We start from the raw sequence: 11,876 nt of genomic DNA, 5'->3' as shown, positions 1-11,876 counted from the left end.
TTTAGATCTTGTTCTTTATTAACATGTGGATGAATAAAATCCATACACTACCATTTTTCTGGAATATTGCCACCGCCATCATAAGAGCATCTTCATGTTTGTGGGACCAAAAGGATTGGGATGGCAAAGAAAGAAAGAGTTTCTATGAAATCTAGTTTTTTTTTTTTTTTTTTTTTTTTTTTTGGTATAAATTTTATACCAAACTAAGAAATTGGTAAATGATGGTATTGGAAAGGAAGGGACTTAAAAATTAAAATCCTATCATTTATGAATTTCTATGAATTTATCAATTTCTTCACCCAAACACAGGTGAGTGGACCCAGATAAAAACGTTATTCTCAAAGTGAGAGAAATAGTCCCCCAGGTCAGAGAGAAAAAATAAAATAACAACTTCAACACTCTGTCACTTTCTTCCATTTGCTCCAACTCTTTGTTTTCTTCTTCATTGTCTTTGGTACCAAACTCCCCATTATATTTTGGATAGTGAGATTTTGATTGGTTGAATAATATGTAAAGGTTTATACTTTATAGAAGAATGGGGGACCTGGTTTTTTTTTTTTTTTTTTTTTTTTTTTTGTTAGTGAAAGCATCTGCATTTCGATTATTTGTAGTAGTGGATGAGTTTGTGAAATCTTAATCATGGGATTTTTAGTATAATTGAGTTTTGTTTTGTTTTTTATTTATTTATTTTTGAGTTTTGGGTCTGAAGGAGGAGAGAAGCATAAAAGATTATTGAAAAAAAAATTATTCCTATTTTTCTAAAAGTAAGGAGAGAGGTAGGTTACGGCTGTTTAAAAGAGGGCATCTCAAGTGGATTATGTAACACTTTTTGACCATGAGTAAGCACTATTAAAATGGGTCTAACCAAAGGTGGGTTAATTGCAATTGCCCCCTATACTTTTTACCCCATTCTAATACAATGGTCTCAAGAAAGCAATTAATTCCTTTTATCTAGTTGCATACAAGCAAATTGAATGATAAATGATTGAGGTTTTCTTCTCACTTGAATAACACAAGAAGCAAAGATTTTTAGATATTAAATGACAAAATTCATGCCAAGATAACCTAATCGTAGTAAAGTTAACAACATATATTTGAAATTGTTAAGTTGTGATTTTTCTTGTTTTATGTTGGCTATATTATGTACCAAATTTCTTTGTAATTTTATGCATAATTTCTTGGTCATCTGACCAAGGTACATCAAGTTGGCTTTGATCTAGTTTGTCGATCCCCGATTATAAGTTCTCTTCCTGTTTGCAACGGCTTATGTACAAAGTTTCATTCAATAATTCCTAGACTTTCTAATTTTGGTCCCTAAATATTTACCAAAGTTTGTTTTTCATCCCTAAATTTGAAAATGATATATTTTTTGTCCTTAAACTTTGTAATTAGTTTTTCTTAATAGTTTAGAGACAAAAATAGGGACATAAAAATGAACATTTTTCAATATTTTAATGATGAAAAAAAAAGATATTTTTAAAATTTTAAGGATGAAAAATGAAACATTTTCAATAGTTTAAGAAACAAAAGACGAACTTTTCAATAGTTTAGGGACCAAAAAAGAACTTTTTAAAATTTAGGGATGAAAAATATTTTGGTAAAATTTAGGGACCAAAATAGTATTTTACCAGAAAAAACAAAGACAAAAATACAAAACAATGGGAATAGATAAAATTAAATTTTTTTAAAAAAAACTAAATATATTTAGAATTGGCAAGGTAAAACTTGATAGGACAAATATTTATTAATGCATGGCAAGATAGCCATGAGATCCATCAAGTACTCATGAATCCTTAAAGCAAGTCCGCATCTGCCTTTATCTTATAAATACTTCTCTTCTACTGCATCTTGTATGACTCTTTTTTTCTTTTTCTTTTTTTAAGAAACAAACATACACACATAAACGCACAAAAAAACCCAAAGTAACTTTTAAGCGAGGGTGGAGTAGATTATGCTATACACAACACATTCCTTCTTTCGATTCCCATTACTTTTAAATATTATTCTAATTATTTTTTGGTACCCCCAAAGTTCTCTTTGATTAATAGAGCCTTAATGTGAGCTTCTTTAAATTCCTATAGTATATTACTCTTAAACCTTGTTCTTCCATAATCATAGTTGATCAATACATAACTCTTGAACCATAGTGACCTTATGAAATTGTGAATTACATTGGTGTAGGGGGGGAAAATTCTCGATGTAGACACTTGATTTTGCACCCATAATTTAGTTCTGGAAGATGACTAAAATGACCATTTCAAATACCCAAAAATCATAGTTGCATTACATGCATTAAATTATTCATTGCATATCATAAAAATGATCTTGAGATTCTAACAGTCACGGCGATATGCCCGATTCCCAAATTGGACCGTCGGATTGAAAGATATCACAAGATCAAGTTTTCACGGTTTGCATGCATTATATGGGGGTGAAGCCGATCACGTGTGATTAATTGAAATTAATTCTAATTGGTTAAACAATTAAAATTAATTAAATAATTGTGTGATTGGTTGTTGGTTTTTATCAAAAATAAACTTGGTTGCATAGGAATAAAATGGATAATCAGATAACAAGAGAATTGTTGATAATTAAGTCTTTTTAGAATATTGATCTATTAGATAATTATTGTTTTTAAGGACCTGATTATCAAAATAAAAGGGCTTAATTTTAGAGTACGAATTAAAAATACGTCTAGGTGCAATTCCCGATTCAGAAAATCCCTAAAAAAGAGTCCAGGTCGAACAAAAGTTGGGAATTGGGCTCGGCACTTAAGAGTGCCAATCAGCACTCTTGGAGTGCCGATTGGCAAATGGCTAGTGCCGATTGGCACAGCTTCGAGGCTTGGCCTAGAAATGTTCTGATCAAGATAAAATGCATCCATTTTGAATTTTTAGGGATAAGAATGCAACCTAATTCGTATCTGATCCAATCCAGCTTATTTTTTAAGCACCAAACCTCTATAAATAGGGAACAAAAATAAGAAATCAAGACCCTTTTTCTAACTTCTCTCTCCCCTTATGTTAAAGAAGTTTTAGAAGCTTTGCATTAGGAATTTCTTTTTTGCTAAGAGGCTTCACTTAAATCCTTAGAAATTCACTCTCTTTGATCTCTATGATAGTTCTCTACTAGTGGATTAAGTTCATGCAGGTATAATTCTAACTTTGTTTCCATAACATGCTTTCATATATGCTTTATTTTACATGGATGTGATGTTGTTTCTTTTATGTTTAGATAACCATGTTTCTCATATGTTATTACATGTTCTCTTTTGCTTTCAAAAATTTTCACATGATTAATTGATGAACATGCCTAGTTCTGGGGTTGAATCTTTCCTTAAGATTTTAGATATGTAATTTTTCTGTGTTTTTCTTAAACTAAAATCAAACTTGCAATTTTTCTCATGTTTTTCTTAAACTAAAATCAAATTTGAAAATTTTCACCATGTTTTTAAAATTAAAGTTAGATATGCATTTTTCTCTTTGTTTCTTTTTCAAAGTAAAACTAGATTTGAATTTTATTTATAAAGTTTGATTAGAATTTTATTTATAAAATCTTATATGTATTTTTCTTACAAAAATCTGGTCTATATTTTAATAAAAAATCTGATTTGCATTTTTTCAAATAAAAAAAATCTGACCTTTTTTTTAAGTAAAAACCAGATCTGCATTTTTCACAAAAATTGGTGTTTTCAAAATAAAAATCAGTTTTTTCTCTCACATTTAAAGGATTTAAACTAGATTTGAATTTTTATTAAAAATTCATTCTCTTTCTTTCACAAAAAAACTCAAATCTAAATTTTTTGCCAAACATTCCCATTAAACCTTTTTTTTACATAAAATAAACTGGCAGATCTAAGGTTCTTAAATAGAAGTTTAAGCCTAGATCTAGGATTTGACATGGCATCTGTTGCATATTGTTTCATACTTTGAATATGGGTATTTAATGGTCATTTAAAGTCTAGAAGACCAGACTATGACTGAGCAGGGTGGGTGCCTAATACCTTCCCATCCTGTAACCTAGACCCCAAACCTTAGAATTTTAGGTTTCTAGAACTAGTGCTTTATTTGGTTCTTGGTAGATTGTATCTAGGACCAAAGTTTTGTATATTTTTTACATAGATTGTATCTAGGACCAAAGTCTTGTAAAGATATTCTACCAAATTGTATTTATATAATCAATTAATGAAATTTGAGTTATTTTTGACATGTGAATTTTTATTGTATTTTTTCTTATTCTTTTATATAAAAAATAAGTGGCAACTCCACACATAATCCTGAAAAGGGAAGGTGCTGATGCCTGACCCCTTTTCTGAGAGCACCCAAGTTTTCTCCGATCTCTCAGAGTGGCGACTCCGCTGGGGATGTAGAGGGCTAAGCTTCACATTAGACTTTAAATGACCAATTAAATACCCTTGTTTTTGTAAGATGTTTTTGTTTGTCTGGTTGCTTATGTCTATGTATTGTCTGTATAATATCTTATTTGAAAATGCCTTGTTGATTGTTAAAAGCTTTCCTTAACTGTCATAGTGTGTGCCATCAAACAACAAATATGCATGTACCAATCTCAAGTAGTAACCATGGATCACCGGTCTTCATTAGATTTGGGTATCAAGTGGTGAACCCACCAACTTAGAGCCGAAATTCACTGGATTATTTCTTGTTGACTAAAAAGGATAGACTATGACATTCGGACCAACGTAATGTTCATTACATTACAAGTTGGGAGGTGTAACGTCCTAGCTATGGGAAACAACAAAACAACAAACACACCCTACAATGTAATGACTTAGAACCTATCCTTAGGCCAGTTTGGTTAAAATTGCATTGCATTTTGTGTGTGTTTGTTTGGTTGATAGATTTATATAGATGGGGACCTAGCTTTGTTTGACCCAATCAAGCCTTTTTTTAGGGGAAAATTTGGTCAAGATCAAAGGGAAGACTCCAAAGAGAATCCAAGAACGATAGCCAAGCCAACAGTTCCAGTTCCAAGCCTATCACAATACTGAAGCCTTTGAGTATAGAAGGCACCCCACAGTTACAACACCTTAACCCCGTGTTCGACTTGCAAGATAACCCAAACCACAAGAAATTTGAAGACTCTGTCACCATGGCAGAGGGAGAGGAGCAGCAAAAACACTGAAGAGCCAACGAGCACTCAAGAGCTACTAAACACTATGGTCGCAAGCCAAATTCAGTTGAGGGAAGACATGAACCTTGTGGTACAGCAGTTTCAGAATCTTAAAGATGGTCAAAAGGAAAACAAGATTGATTAGACTTCCCCTATTTCAGAGAGTGAGAAGAAGATTAATGAGAAGACAAGTAAGATGGAGGAGATGATAAAAAGGGCACGCAGGATGGAAGACCTCATGGATTATCAATCACTCTCTCTTTTCCCAAACGTAAGATTGCCCCCAAAGTTCAAGATATCAGTCTTGGACAAGTTTGATGGCACTGGCTGCCTACATGAGGACTATGCAACCTCTAGGAGCTACTGAAGAAATGTTGGCACAAATGTTCCAAAACACCTTGACTAGAGCCGCCCTCAAATAGTTCCTCAACATGGAAGACAATAGAACTAGAAACTGGGGAGACATTTGCAGGGAGTTCTATAACCAATACAAGTACAATATAAAGGTGGCCTAACAAGAAGAGACTTGGAGACCACTAAACAAGAGCCGAAGGAGTCCTTTTCCGCCTTCATTACCAAATGGAGGTCCAAAGCCACACAGATGATGAATCCGAATGAGGAAGAGCAATTAACCATGGTTGTAAAAAACTTGTTACCTGTATAATATAAATATTTGTTTGCTCAGTACTTTCCAAATTTTAAAGCTTTAATTGCTACTGGTACTCAGATTGAGGATGCAATAAATTATGGGACTATAAAGAATGAGGATGCACCTAAATTTAAAAAGAATTTTGGGCCTTCTAGCTCTAAAACTACATAAGTATCTAATATATATAAAACTGATTCATACTAACTTATTGCCCCAATGCAAATATCACAAGGGCCACCCTAAGGCCTAAGAGGGAATTTCATGAACTTTATATGCCGATGAGTCAAGTATTTGAAAAGCTGAAAACAAAAGGGTTACTAAAACCCTTAGACCCAAGACTAGTCTCAAACCCATTACCTGCAAAGTTTGATGTGAGTAAAAGGTGTGCCTACTATCAAGGCACAGGCCATGACACTGACAAGTGTTATAATCTCTGTCATGCAATCCAAGATTTAATACACACCAAGGTGATTGCACCGCCTACAAGGCCTAATATTACCAACAACCCCTTGCCCAACCACAATTTTGGGAGAGGACCAAGGATCAACTATTTGATTTTTGAGGAGGAAGGAGAAGAAGACTTGTTTGAATTGATCTATGACCTATCGGAATGCTTTATGATGACATGGGAAGAGCTGATGGGCATGACATCCACAACAGGATACAATATATGGAGTGAGGATACTACAGAAATCCTAAATTACCCAACATCCACACATGGGGGGAGACTCTTCAAACCCCAATCAGATAACCCAAAATCCATATATGGGGGGAGACACTTCAGGATGGAAAAACACATGTTTGTATCGCATACAAAACATACACAGCGGAAAATTAACGAATCTACTTCATTTGCAATTGATAACATGTATTATGTAAATTTCAAAATATAAGAACAAGAGAGTGTACCTTGGTGCGGTGAAATTCAAAACAAAATATTAGAAGTACTCGAGAACACTTTTAATATTCACTTCAATTCCATTTATGCCCAAGAAGTGTGGTCTCTCAATCAGTTTATATGTTTGTGTTCAAGGGAGAATTAGAGTGTCCAACACTCACATACAAACCATTTTATTCACTTACAAAATTCTCTATATTTCTTTCCTTATAACTAGTTATCTAATTGTGTTAGCCTTTTGGGCCTTTCCAATTAGGCTTTAGTATGTGGCTTGGAGTGGGGCCAAAAGGGAACGAATAAGACACTAGCTCCAATGGGTCTTAGGCTTTTCTGTCAACTCTTGACAAGTTCAAAGTTACCATTAATTATATTTAATACCACTATATAAATATAATTGCACTCTAGATCTTATTAATAAATTATATCCCAAGACTTTATTCTACATACAACTCCTTCACAAAATATTCGTAGTAATACAAAGTCATGAATGTAGACTGCCACTTTGAAGATTACTACATCTTAATCCTTGAGTACCCGGTTTAATCCTTTAAGTTATTCATCATATATTTATGAAATCCAATTTCATAAATATATACTTTAGTAATTCTTTACTAAAATAGTTAGGCCTAACATTCTAAATAACCAAACTTATTAAACTTATCTCAAGGAAATATTTTATATCTTCATTAAGAGATTATGAATTCCATCTTAAGACTATATGTTCCATCAACACTAAATGTGGCTACCCAACATATTAAGGTTTTGATCGTGACTTTAAATCTCACTCCTGATATATCAAAGCAACCTACACTTCATGATCAGGTCCATTATTCTCTCAGGATTAAGACTTCATGTAAATAAAAGTCATGAGATTTATTATTCATTTGACAGTTGTTAGGAGAATAATAAATCTCACAGCGGTCCAGTTTAATATGTCTTAACTCTTAAAACATATTAACATATCAACTAGAAGTCTCCACTTCCATGATTAAGACAAATCATTTTAGTTGATATGTTATAGTCTTTACAGATGAAATGCCCAATTTCATCACCGACTACAAACTAAAATTCTGAGTTTACAAAGAACTTGTGACTTATATCTTCTGTGACTAAATCATATAAATCACATACTATGCATCTCATGGACTATATGATAATGTCAAAATATTTATGTTACCATCATTTTAGATAATAATAAAACAACTTTATTAATCACAACATTAAGTCATACATAATGTCATACATAATATCATACATAACATCATACAATAGGATTTAAGGGCACTAATCCTAACAATCTCCCACTTGCCCTAAAGACTATTGTGCACTAATCTAACTCCCATTCCCTCCAAATATGACTCAAAAGTCCTTTGAAACAATGCTTCGGTAAAGGGATCTGCTAGATTATTTGCACTATCAATCTTTGCTACTACTACATCTCCATGAGCAACAATGTCTCGAATGATGTGGTACTTTCTTTCAATGTGCTTTCCTTTCTTGTGATTCCTTGGATTTTTGGATTGTGAAACCGCTCCACTATTGTCGCAAAACAATGTGATAGGAACTTGCTCCATTCTCATAACACCAAGATCAAAAAGGAATTTCTTGAGCCAAACAGCTTCCTTTGCCGCTTCATAAGCAGCAACATATTCAACCTCTATGGTGGAGCCAGCAATACAAGATTGGTTAACACTCCTCCAACTTATGGCTCCACCTCCTAAGGTGAACACACAATCTAAAGTGGACTTTCTGAAATCAAGATCTGATTGAAAATCTGAATTTGTATAGCCAATAGGTATCAAATCCTCACACCGGTAAACAAGCATATAATTTCTCGTTCTCCGTAGATACTTGCGAATATGCTTTACAGCTTGCCAATGTTTTGGTCTTAGATTTGATTGATATCGGCTGACCATGCCAACTGAATAATAAATATCTGGTCTAGTACAAAGCATGACATACATGAGACTTCCCACTGCAGAAGTATAAGGAACTTGTCTCATCATATTTTCTTCCTCAAGAGTCTTAGGCTTTTGTTCATTAGATAGAGGAACTCCATGTCTAAAAGGAAATAATCATTTTTTAGAGTTTTGCATGCTAAACCGTTCTAGAACCTTATCTATATACCCAGCTTGTGACAAGCCTAACATCTTATTCTTGCGATCTTGCCAAAACTTAATCGTTAGAATAAAGTTAGCCGCACCCAAGTCCTTCATATCAAATTAGCTTGACAACCAAACCTTTACTGATGACATTACCCCTACATCATTTTCAATGAGTAGAATATCGTCAACATAAAACACTAGGAACATTACTACATTGTCTCGATGTCTTTTGTACACACATGGTTCATTAAGATTTTGTTCAAAACCAAATGACTTGATTGCTTGATCAAAGTTGATGTTCTATGACCTAGATGCTTACTTAAGTTCATAAATGGATCTTTTCAACTTGCATACCATATGCTCTTGGTTCTTTGCTATGAAACTTTTCGGTTGCATCATATAGATTTCTTCTTCAAGATTGCCATTAAGAAATGCAGTCTTGACATCCATTTGCCAAATCTCATAATCATAATGAGTAGTAATGGATAAGAGAATTCTGATAGATTTAAGCATTGCTACTAGTGAAAAGGTTTCTTCATAATGAATACCTTCTTTTTGTATATACCCTTGCTTTAAAGGTTTCAACCTTTCCATCTATCCCTCTCTTCCTCTTGTAAACCCATTTGCAACCAATATGTTTAATGTTGTTAGGCGCCTTTACAAGATCCCAAACTTGATTGGAATATATTGAATGTAATTCAGATTTCATAGCTTTGACCCAATGATGTGCATCTATATCATTCATTGTCTCTTCATAAGTGTAAGGATTAGTGTCGGCCTCTTCTGAGATAGCTTTATAAGTTTTTCCCAAACCTATAAATCTTATAAGTAACCTAACAATCCTCCCACTACGACGAGGCACCTGTGTACTAGTCATCTCATGAGTAATATCTTGTGGTGTATTCGATACAACCACATCATCCCTAGTTTCATCCATTGGTTGTTCAATTACAGGTTCATTCATTTCAACCAAAACAAGTCTACTTCTAGAAGTATAATCATTCATATAGTCATTTTCCAAAAATTTGGCATATGTACAAACAAATACTTTATTATTGTTATGACTATAGAACAAACCTCCAATAGTTCCTTTTGGATATCCTACAAAGAAAACCACTTCTGTTTTAGACTGTAACTTGTCAAACTTTCCTTTTAACACATGTGTTGGACAACCCCAAATACGAAGATGTCTCATACTAGGCTTACGCCCAATCCACAACTCTATAGGTGTTTTAGGAACAGACTTCAAAGGCACTAAATTTAGAAGATACATTGCAGTATTTAAGGCATATCCCCAAAAAGAAATTGGTAGAGTCGAATAACTCATCATGGATCTAACCATATCTAAAAGAGTCCTATTCTTTCTTTCTGCTACACCGTTTTGTTGTGGAATTCCAGGTGCAGTCAATTGGGATATAATCCCATTTTTAGTTAAGTAATCCTTAAAATCCCCAAGAAGGTATTCGCCACCTCGATCAAATCGAATGGCCTTTATGCGTTTACCTAATTGATTCTTAACTTCAACTTTAAACTCTTTGAACTTTTCAAAGGCTTTGGACTTCTGTTTCATTAGGTGCACATAACCAAATCTAGAGTAATCATCAGTGAAAGTAATGAAATACTCATAGCCACCTCTTGCTTGGGTTGACATAGGACCACATACATCTGAATGTACTAGTTCTAGCAAATCTTGGGCTCTCCTACCTATTGCATTAAAAGGTCATTTGGTCATTTTACCTTTCAAACAAGATTCATAAACTGGAAATCTATCAAAGTCCAATGGCTCTAAGAGACCATCTTTGATTAGTCTTTGAATCCTGTTTGAATTAATATGACCCAAACATAAATGCCAAAGATATGCATCACTAGTAGAAGGAACTTTCTCTTTAATGATTTCACATTTGAATTATTATTTAATTCAGAATTATATAATTCATGCTTATCAGGAGTTAAAATATAAAGACCATTAACAATATTGCTAGAACAAATAAACATTTTACCCTTCTTTATTACAACATTGTCTTTCAAGATAACATAATATCTATGTTTACCTAAATAAGTTGTAGAAATTAAATTCCTACGAACATTAGGTACATATAGATAGTCTTCCAATATTAAAACCCTTGAATCAAAGCATAAATTAAACACTCCAACAACTACAACTGGAATCCTGCTCCCATCAGCCAAAGTAAGAAACAATTCCCCTTCATTAAGCTTTCTAGTCTCTTTGAACCCTTGCAAAGAATTGCAGATATGATTAGTACAACCTGAATTCACACACCAGGAATCCGTGGGATTTTGTACTAAACATATTTCAAGGAGGAATGAACTTTTCATATCCTAATTATTGACAGCTCCAAATTTTGGACAATTCCTCTTCCAATGTCCTTTCTCACCACAATGGAGATGCTTTCCTTTGATTTTCTTTCATTTGTTGGCAACTCCTAAAGTAATTTGTTTACCATCTTGCTTGGTGAAGTCCTTCTTCTTCTTCTTCTTCTTCTTCTTACCCTTGCTTTTCGATTTAGGTTGAGAAGTAGAAGCTTCAACCATATTTGCATCAACACTGGATGTACCAAGAATGTCTTCCGCCGCTACCAATTCATTAATTAATTCAGACAATGAATAAATCTTTTTGTTCATATTATAATTAAGTCTGAATTCCTTGAAGAATTCTGGTAGTGACTGGAGTATCATATCCACTTGGGATTCTCTATCCATATCGGCACCTAAAACTTCCAGTGTATTTAGATTAGAGATCATCCGAAGACAATGCTCCCTCACTGAAGTGCCATCAGTCATTTTGGTATTATAAATTTACCTCATAGTTTTTTGCCTTGCAGAATGGCCTTGCTCACCAAACATCTCATTCAGACATAGCATTATGTTTGAAGCTAGTTCTACATCCTGCATTTGATGCTGTTAAATATTTGAGATAGATGCTAGGATATAGCACTTGGCCATCTCATTAGATTTCTGCCAACGATCATATCGCTATTTTTCCTTAGGAGGAGCATCTAATAATGGAAAGCTAGGACATGGTTGGATAAGCATATATTTGTGCTCTTCACCAGTAAGAATAATGTCCAAATTT

Source organism: Quercus robur, chromosome 10, assembly GCF_932294415.1.
Source record: "Quercus robur chromosome 10, dhQueRobu3.1, whole genome shotgun sequence".
NCBI lineage: Eukaryota > Viridiplantae > Streptophyta > Magnoliopsida > Fagales > Fagaceae > Quercus > Quercus robur.
The sequence above is the reverse complement of the archived record's forward strand: the minus strand, read 5'-3'. Positions refer to the sequence as shown.